General features: G+C 51.7%; 1 protein-coding gene and 15 non-coding genes across 16 annotated transcripts in view; all 16 read left to right on the top strand.

The window, feature by feature from the left end:
* LOC127951795 (pentraxin fusion protein) overlaps positions 1–7,500 on the top strand; it is a 421,943-nt gene that overhangs the window by 155,993 nt on the left and 258,450 nt on the right. The gene's annotated exons all lie outside the window — the stretch shown is intronic.
* trnak-cuu (transfer RNA lysine (anticodon CUU)) lies at positions 524–596 on the top strand. Its single transcript has one exon. It is a non-coding gene; the product is annotated as a tRNA-Lys (tRNA).
* On the top strand, positions 728–801 carry trnan-guu (transfer RNA asparagine (anticodon GUU)). Its single transcript has one exon. It is a non-coding gene; the product is annotated as a tRNA-Asn (tRNA).
* trnak-cuu (transfer RNA lysine (anticodon CUU)) lies at positions 1,466–1,538 on the top strand. Its single transcript has one exon. It is a non-coding gene; the product is annotated as a tRNA-Lys (tRNA).
* Positions 1,670–1,743, top strand: trnan-guu (transfer RNA asparagine (anticodon GUU)). The gene has a single exon. It is a non-coding gene; the product is annotated as a tRNA-Asn (tRNA).
* trnak-cuu (transfer RNA lysine (anticodon CUU)) lies at positions 2,408–2,480 on the top strand. The gene has a single exon. It is a non-coding gene; the product is annotated as a tRNA-Lys (tRNA).
* On the top strand, positions 2,612–2,685 carry trnan-guu (transfer RNA asparagine (anticodon GUU)). Its single transcript has one exon. It is a non-coding gene; the product is annotated as a tRNA-Asn (tRNA).
* On the top strand, positions 3,350–3,422 carry trnak-cuu (transfer RNA lysine (anticodon CUU)). The gene has a single exon. It is a non-coding gene; the product is annotated as a tRNA-Lys (tRNA).
* On the top strand, positions 4,235–4,307 carry trnak-cuu (transfer RNA lysine (anticodon CUU)). The gene has a single exon. It is a non-coding gene; the product is annotated as a tRNA-Lys (tRNA).
* Positions 4,439–4,512, top strand: trnan-guu (transfer RNA asparagine (anticodon GUU)). The gene has a single exon. It is a non-coding gene; the product is annotated as a tRNA-Asn (tRNA).
* Positions 5,177–5,249, top strand: trnak-cuu (transfer RNA lysine (anticodon CUU)). Its single transcript has one exon. It is a non-coding gene; the product is annotated as a tRNA-Lys (tRNA).
* On the top strand, positions 5,381–5,454 carry trnan-guu (transfer RNA asparagine (anticodon GUU)). The gene has a single exon. It is a non-coding gene; the product is annotated as a tRNA-Asn (tRNA).
* Positions 6,247–6,319, top strand: trnak-cuu (transfer RNA lysine (anticodon CUU)). Its single transcript has one exon. It is a non-coding gene; the product is annotated as a tRNA-Lys (tRNA).
* On the top strand, positions 6,451–6,524 carry trnan-guu (transfer RNA asparagine (anticodon GUU)). Its single transcript has one exon. It is a non-coding gene; the product is annotated as a tRNA-Asn (tRNA).
* Positions 7,189–7,261, top strand: trnak-cuu (transfer RNA lysine (anticodon CUU)). Its single transcript has one exon. It is a non-coding gene; the product is annotated as a tRNA-Lys (tRNA).
* On the top strand, positions 7,393–7,466 carry trnan-guu (transfer RNA asparagine (anticodon GUU)). The gene has a single exon. It is a non-coding gene; the product is annotated as a tRNA-Asn (tRNA).

Below are 7,500 nucleotides of genomic sequence, written 5' to 3'. Positions count from 1 at the left end.
GTTTGTGTCAGCTCAAGTTTGCTGTGGAGAGTTCGTGTTTTGTTTTCCTTGTGGAACTCCATACCTGGAACCTTTGATGAGTTGGCTGAACTAATAGCCTTTCAGGCTGTTGAACCAGAGCTCTGCTCGTTCAATCTGTATTCCCCAGCAACAGGCATGGCTAAAACAAACATAGAAGACTCTATGCCTAGTGTGGCCAAACTCTGTCCTGGAGGGCCCTGTCAGGTAGAGTTTCACTCCAGCCAGCTCCATCAGACGTGCCTGGAAGTTTCCGGTCTCTGTGGTGAGACCGGGTTCAGCAGCTTAAGTTGAGTTTCTTTGTGCTTGGAGCCAAGCTCGTCAGACCAAGCAACCTCCAGGATCGAGGTGGGACGCCCCTGCTCTAAGCCTACCGCTAGGCTTAACCCCAACCTTACCCGCGAGATGTTTTGTCAAGCCTCTGCGAAAAGCGAGGCTCTGTTTGCTCATAAAATGTTTGGCAGTTCTCAAAACAGACGTCAGCCTTGGGAAAGTGACTGCCGCTGCCCGGCTAGCTCAGTCGGTAGAGCATGAGACTCTTAATCTCAGGGTCGTGGGTTCGAGCCCCACGTTGGGTGTGCTTTTTGGCTCTCTCTCGCCCCTCCCAATGGGTGTAATTCTCTTGAATTAAGTTTGCTGACGCAGGACTAGTGTCGCGCCCAGCGTCAAATTCTTTTGTGACTGTTACCCACAAGACCTTACACTACCAGTCTCTGTGGCGCAATAGGCTAGCGCGTTCGGCTGTTAACCGAAAGGATGGTGGTTCGAGCCCACCCAGGGACGAAGCAAGCTTTTCGCAGCAATGTCGGCAAGCACAGACTTTAGCACGCTTGTCCGCTGACGCAGCGTCTGTAGCCCCTTTTCAGAGTCAACAGCTTTGCGAGTCATCTTGTGTCAAAATAAGACAAAGGGTGCTGAGTGATTGTTTGTGTCAGCTCAAGTTTGCTGTGGAGAGTTCGTGTTTTGTTTTCCTTGTGGAACTCCATACCTGGAACCTTTGATGAGTTGGCTGAACTAATAGCCTTTCAGGCTGTTGAACCAGAGCTCTGCTCGTTCAATCTGTATTCCCCAGCAACAGGCATGGCTAAAACAAACATAGAAGACTCTATGCCTAGTGTGGCCAAACTCTGTCCTGGAGGGCCCTGTCAGGTAGAGTTTCACTCCAGCCAGCTCCATCAGACGTGCCTGGAAGTTTCCGGTCTCTGTGGTGAGACCGGGTTCAGCAGCTTAAGTTGAGTTTCTTTGTGCTTGGAGCCAAGCTCGTCAGACCAAGCAACCTCCAGGATCGAGGTGGGACGCCCCTGCTCTAAGCCTACCGCTAGGCTTAACCCCAACCTTACCCGCGAGATGTTTTGTCAAGCCTCTGCGAAAAGCGAGGTTCTGTTTGCTCATAAAATGTTTGGCAGTTCTCAAAAGAGACGTCAGCCTTGGGAAAGTGACTGCCGCTGCCCGGCTAGCTCAGTCGGTAGAGCATGAGACTCTTAATCTCAGGGTCGTGGGTTCGAGCCCCACGTTGGGCGTGCCTTTTGGCTCTCTCTCGCCCCTCCCAATGGGTGTAATTCTCTTGAATTAAGTTTGCTGACGCAGGACTAGTGTCGCGCCCAGCGTCAAATTCTTTTGTGACTGTTACCCACAAGAGCTTACACTACCAGTCTCTGTGGCGCAATAGGCTAGCGCGTTCGGCTGTTAACCGAAAGGATGGTGGTTCGAGCCCACCCAGGGACGAAGCAAGCTTTTCGCAGCAATGTCGGCAAGCACAGACTTTAGCACGCTTGTCCGCTGACGCAGCGTCTGTAGCCCCTTTTCAGAGTCAACAGCTTTGCGAGTCATCTTGTGTCAAAATAAGACAAAGGGTGCTGAGTGATTGTTTGTGTCAGCTCAAGTTTGCTGTGGAGAGTTCGTGTTTTGTTTTCCTTGTGGAACTCCATACCTGGAACCTTTGATGAGTTGGCTGAACTAATAGCCTTTCAGGCTGTTGAACCAGAGCTCTGCTCGTTCAATCTGTATTCCCCAGCAACAGGCATGGCTAAAACAAACATAGAAGACTCTATGCCTAGTGTGGCCAAACTCTGTCCTGGAGGGCCCTGTCAGGTAGAGTTTCACTCCAGCCAGCTCCATCAGACGTGCCTGGAAGTTTCCGGTCTCTGTGGTGAGACCGGGTTCAGCAGCTTAAGTTGAGTTTCTTTGTGCTTGGAGCCAAGCTCGTCAGACCAAGCAACCTCCAGGATCGAGGTGGGACGCCCCTGCTCTAAGCCTACCGCTAGGCTTAACCCCAACCTTACCCGCGAGATGTTTTGTCAAGCCTCTGCGAAAAGCGAGGCTCTGTTTGCTCATAAAATGTTTGGCAGTTCTCAAAACAGACATCAGCCTTGGGGAAGTGACTGCCGCTGCCCGGCTAGCTCAGTCGGTAGAGCATGAGACTCTTAATCTCAGGGTCATGGGTTCGAGCCCCAAGTTGGGCGTGCCTTTTGGCTCTCTCTCGCCCCTCCCAATGGGTGTAATTCTCTTGAATTAAGTTTGCTGACGCAGGACTAGTGTCGCGCCCAGCGTCAAATTCTTTTGTGACTGTTACCCACAAGAGCTTACACTACCAGTCTCTGTGGCGCAATAGGCTAGCGCGTTCGGCTGTTAACCGAAAGGATGGTGGTTCGAGCCCACCCAGGGACGAAGCAAGCTTTTCGCAGCAATGTCGGCAAGCACAGACTTTAGCACGCTTGTCCGCTGACGCAGCGTCTGTAGCCCCTTTTCAGAGTCAACAGCTTTGCGAGTCATCTTGTGTCAAAATAAGACAAAGGGTGCTGAGTGATTGTTTGTGTCAGCTCAAGTTTGCTGTGGAGAGTTCGTGTTTTGTTTTCCTTGTGGAACTCCATACCTGGAACCTTTGATGAGTTGGCTGAACTAATAGCCTTTCAGGCTGTTGAACCAGAGCTCTGCTCGTTCAATCTGTATTCCCCAGCAACAGGCATGGCTAAAACATACATAGAAGACTCTATGCCTAGTGTGGCCAAACTCTGTCCTGGAGGGCCCTGTCAGGTAGAGTTTCACTCCAGCCAGCTCCATCAGACGTGCCTGGAAGTTTCCGGTCTCTGTGGTGAGACCGGGTTCAGCAGCTTAAGTTGAGTTTCTTTGTGCTTGGAGCCAAGCTCGTCAGACCAAGCAACCTCCAGGATCGAGGTGGGACGCCCCTGCTCTAAGCCTACCGCTAGGCTTAACCCCAACCTTACCCGCGAGATGTTTTGTCAAGCCTCTGCGAAAAGCGAGGCTCTGTTTGCTCATAAAATGTTTGGCAGTTCTCAAAACAGACATCAGCCTTGGGGAAGTGACTGCCGCTGCCCGGCTAGCTCAGTCGGTAGAGCATGAGACTCTTAATCTCAGGGTCATGGGTTCGAGCCCCAAGTTGGGCGTGCCTTTTGGCTCTCTCTCGCCCCTCCCAATGGGTGTAATTCTCTTGAATTAAGTTTGCTGACGCAGGACTAGTGTCGCGCCCACCGTCAAATTCTTTTGTGACTGTTACCCACAAGAGCTTACACTACCAGTCTCTGTGGCGCAATAGGCTAGCGCGTTCGGAGCAATGTCGGCAAGCACAGACTTTAGCACGCTTGTCCGCTGACGCAGCGTCTGTAGCCCCTTTTCAGAGTCAACAGCTTTGCGAGTCATCTTGTGTCAAAATAAGACAAAGGGTGCTGAGTGATTGTTTGTGTCAGCTCAAGTTTGCTGTGGAGAGTTCGTGTTTTGTTTTCCTTGTGGAACTCCATACCTGGAACCTTTGATGAGTTGGCTGAACTAATAGCCTTTCAGGCTGTTGAACCAGAGCTCTGCTCGTTCAATCTGTATTCCCCAGCAACAGGCATGGCTAAAACAAACATAGAAGACTCTATGCCTAGTGTGGCCAAACTCTGTCCTGGAGGGCCCTGTCAGGTAGAGTTTCACTCCAGCCAGCTCCATCAGACGTGCCTGGAAGTTTCCGGTCTCTGTGGTGAGACCGGGTTCTGCAGCTTAAGTTGAGTTTCTTTGTGCTTGGAGCCAAGCTCGTCAGACCAAGCAACCTCCAGGATCGAGGTGGGACGCCCCTGCTCTAAGCCTACCGCTAGGCTTAGCCCCAACCTTACCCGCGAGATGTTTTATCAAGCCTCTGCGAAAAGCAAGGCTCTGTTTGCTCATAAAATGTTTGGCAGTTCTCAAAACAGACGTCAGCCTTGGGAAAGTGACTGCCGCTGCCTGCCTAGCTCAGTCGGTAGAGCATGAGACTCTTAATCTCAGGGTCATGGGTTCGAGCCCCACGTTGGGCGTGCCTTTTGGCTCTCTCTCGCCCCTCCCAATGGGTGTAATTCTCTTGAATTAAGTTTGCGGACGCAGGACTAGTGTCGCGCTCAGCGTCAAATTCTTTTGTTACTGTTACCCACAAGACCTTACACTACCAGTCTCTGTGGCGCAATAGGCTAGCGCGTTCGGCTGTTAACCGAAAGGATGGTGGTTCGAGCCCACCCAGGGACGAAGCAAGCTTTTCGCAGCAATGTCGGCAAGCACAGACTTTAGCACGCTTGTCCGCTGACGCGGCGTCTGTAGCCCCTTTTCAGAGTCAACAGCTTTGCGAGTCATCTTGTGTCAAAATAAGACAAAGGGTGCTGAGTGATTGTTTGTGTCAGCTCAAGTTTGCTGTGGAGAGTTCGTGTTTTGTTTTCCTTGTGGAACTCCATACCTGGAACCTTTGATGAGTTGGCTGAACTAATAGCCTTTCAGGCTGTTGAACCAGAGCTCTGCTCGTTCAATCTGTATTCCCCAGCAACAGGCATGGCTAAAACAAACATAGAAGACTCTATGCCTAGTGTGGCCAAACTCTGTCCTGGAGGGCCCTGTCAGGTAGAGTTTCACTCCAGCCAGCTCCATCAGACGTGCCTGGAAGTTTCCGGTCTCTGTGGTGAGACCGGGTTCAGCAGCTTAAGTTGAGTTTCTTTGTGCTTGGAGCCAAGCTCGTCAGACCAAGCAACCTCCAGGATCGAGGTGGGATGCCCCTGCTCTAAGCCTACCGCTAGGCTTAGCCCCAACCTTACCCGTGAGATGTTTTATCAAGCCTCTGCGAAAAGCGAGGCTCTGTTTGCTCAAAAAATGTTTGGCAGTTCTCAAAATAGACGTCAGCCTTGGGAAAGTGACTGCCGCTGCCCGGCTAGCTCAGTCGGTAGAGCATGAGACTCTTAATCTCAGGGTCATGGGTTCGAGCCCCACGTTGGGCGTGCCTTTTGGCTCTCTCTCGCCCCTCCCAATGGGTGTAATTCTCTTGAATTAAGTTTGCTGACGCAGGACTAGTGTCGCGCTCAGCGTCAAATTCTTTTGTGACTGTTACCCACAAGACCTTTCACTACCAGTCTCTGTGGCGCAATAGGCTAGCGCGTTCGGCTGTTAACCGAAAGGATGGTGGTTCGAGCCCACCCAGGGACGAAGCAAGCTTTTCGCAGCAATGTCGGCAAGCACAGACTTTAGCACGCTTGTCCGCTGACGCGGCGTCTGTAGCCCCTTTTCAGAGTCAACAGCTTTGCGAGTCATCTTGTGTCAAAATAAGACAAAGGGTGCTGAGTGATTGTTTGTGTCAGCTCAAGTTTGCTGTGGAGAGTTCGTGTTTTGTTTTCCTTGTTGTGGAGGCCTGTGTGGTCCAGGGAGGTCCTGCTCAAAATTCCCTCTAGGACCGCCACAAAATGCCACCAAATTGCTTCTCCAATCATATGCTGTCGGAGTTTGCAAACTGTATTCACACAGCGAGACAGAACTCCATACCTGGAACCTTTGATGAGTTGGCTGAACTAATAGCCTTTCAGGCTGTTGAACCAGAGCTCTGCTCGTTCAATCTGTATTCCCCAGCAACAGGCATGGCTAAAACAAACATAGAAGACTCTATGCCTAGTGTGGCCAAACTATGTCCTGGAGGGCCCTGTCAGGTAGAGTTTCACTCCAGCCAGCTCCATCAGACGTGCCTGGAAGTTTCCGGTCTCTGTGGTGAGACCGGGTTCAGCAGCTTAAGTTGAGTTTCTTTGTGCTTGGAGCCAAGCTCGTCAGACCAAGCAACCTCCAGGATCAAGGTGGGACGCCCCTGCTCTAAGCCTACCGCTAGGCTTAACCCCAACCTTACCCGCGAGATGTTTTGTCAAGCCTCTGCGAAAAGCGAGGCTCTGTTTGCTCATAAAATGTTTGGCAGTTCTCAAAACAGACGTCAGCCTTGGGAAAGTGACTGCCGCTGCCCGGCTAGCTCAGTCGGTAGAGCATGAGACTCTTAATCTCAGGGTCGTGGGTTCGAGCCCCACGTTGGGCGTGCCTTTTGGCTCTCTCTCGCCCCTCCCAATGGGTGTAATTCTCTTGAATTAAGTTTGCTGACGCAGGACTAGTGTCGCGCCCAGCGTCAAATTCTTTTGTGACTGTTACCCACAAGACCTTACACTACCAGTCTCTGTGGCGCAATAGGCTAGCGCGTTCGGCTGTTAACCGAAAGGATGGTGGTTCGAGCCCACCCAGGGACGAAGCAAGCTTTTCGCAGCAATGTCGGCAAGCACAGACTTTAGCACGCTTGTCCGCTGACGCAGCGTCTGTAGCCCCTTTTCAGAGTCAACAGCTTTGCGAGTCATCTTGTGTCAAAATAAGACAAAGGGTGCTGAGTGATTGTTTGTGTCAGCTCAAGTTTGCTGTGGAGAGTTCGTGTTTTGTTTTCCTTGTGGAACTCCATACCTGGAACCTTTGATGAGTTGGCTGAACTAATAGCCTTTCAGGCTGTTGAACCAGAGCTCTGCTCGTTCAATCTGTATTCCCCAGCAACAGGCATGGCTAAAACAAACATAGAAGACTCTATGCCTAGTGTGGCCAAACTCTGTCCTGGAGGGCCCTGTCAGGTAGAGTTTCACTCCAGCCAGCTCCATCAGACGTGCCTGGAAGTTTCCGGTCTCTGTGGTGAGACCGGGTTCAGCAGCTTAAGTTGAGTTTCTTTGTGCTTGGAGCCAAGCTCGTCAGACCAAGCAACCTCCAGGATCGAGGTGGGACGCCCCTGCTCTAAGCCTACCGCTAGGCTTAACCCCAACCTTACCCGCGAGATGTTTTGTCAAGCCTCTGCGAAAAGCGAGGCTCTGTTTGCTCATAAAATGTTTGGCAGTTCTCAAAACAGACGTCAGCCTTGGGAAAGTGACTGCCGCTGCCCGGCTAGCTCAGTCGGTAGAGCATGAGACTCTTAATCTCAGGGTCGTGGGTTCGAGCCCAACGTTGGGCGTGCCTTTTGGCTCTCTCTCGCCCCTCCCAATGGGTGTAATTCTCTTGAATTAAGTTTGCTGACGCAGGACTAGTGTCGCGCCCAGCGTCAAATTCTTTTGTGACTGTTACCCACAAGAGCTTACACTACCAGTCTCTGTGGCGCAATAGGCTAGCGCGTTCGGCTGTTAACCGAAAGGATGGTGGTTCGAGCCCACCCAGGGACGAAGCAAGCTTTTCGCAGCAATGTCGGCAAGCACA

This window comes from Carassius gibelio, chromosome B3 (assembly GCF_023724105.1).
Source record: "Carassius gibelio isolate Cgi1373 ecotype wild population from Czech Republic chromosome B3, carGib1.2-hapl.c, whole genome shotgun sequence".
Lineage (NCBI taxonomy): Eukaryota > Metazoa > Chordata > Actinopteri > Cypriniformes > Cyprinidae > Carassius > Carassius gibelio.
Note: the sequence above shows the minus strand (reverse complement) of the source record. Positions and strands in the feature narration are given on the sequence as shown.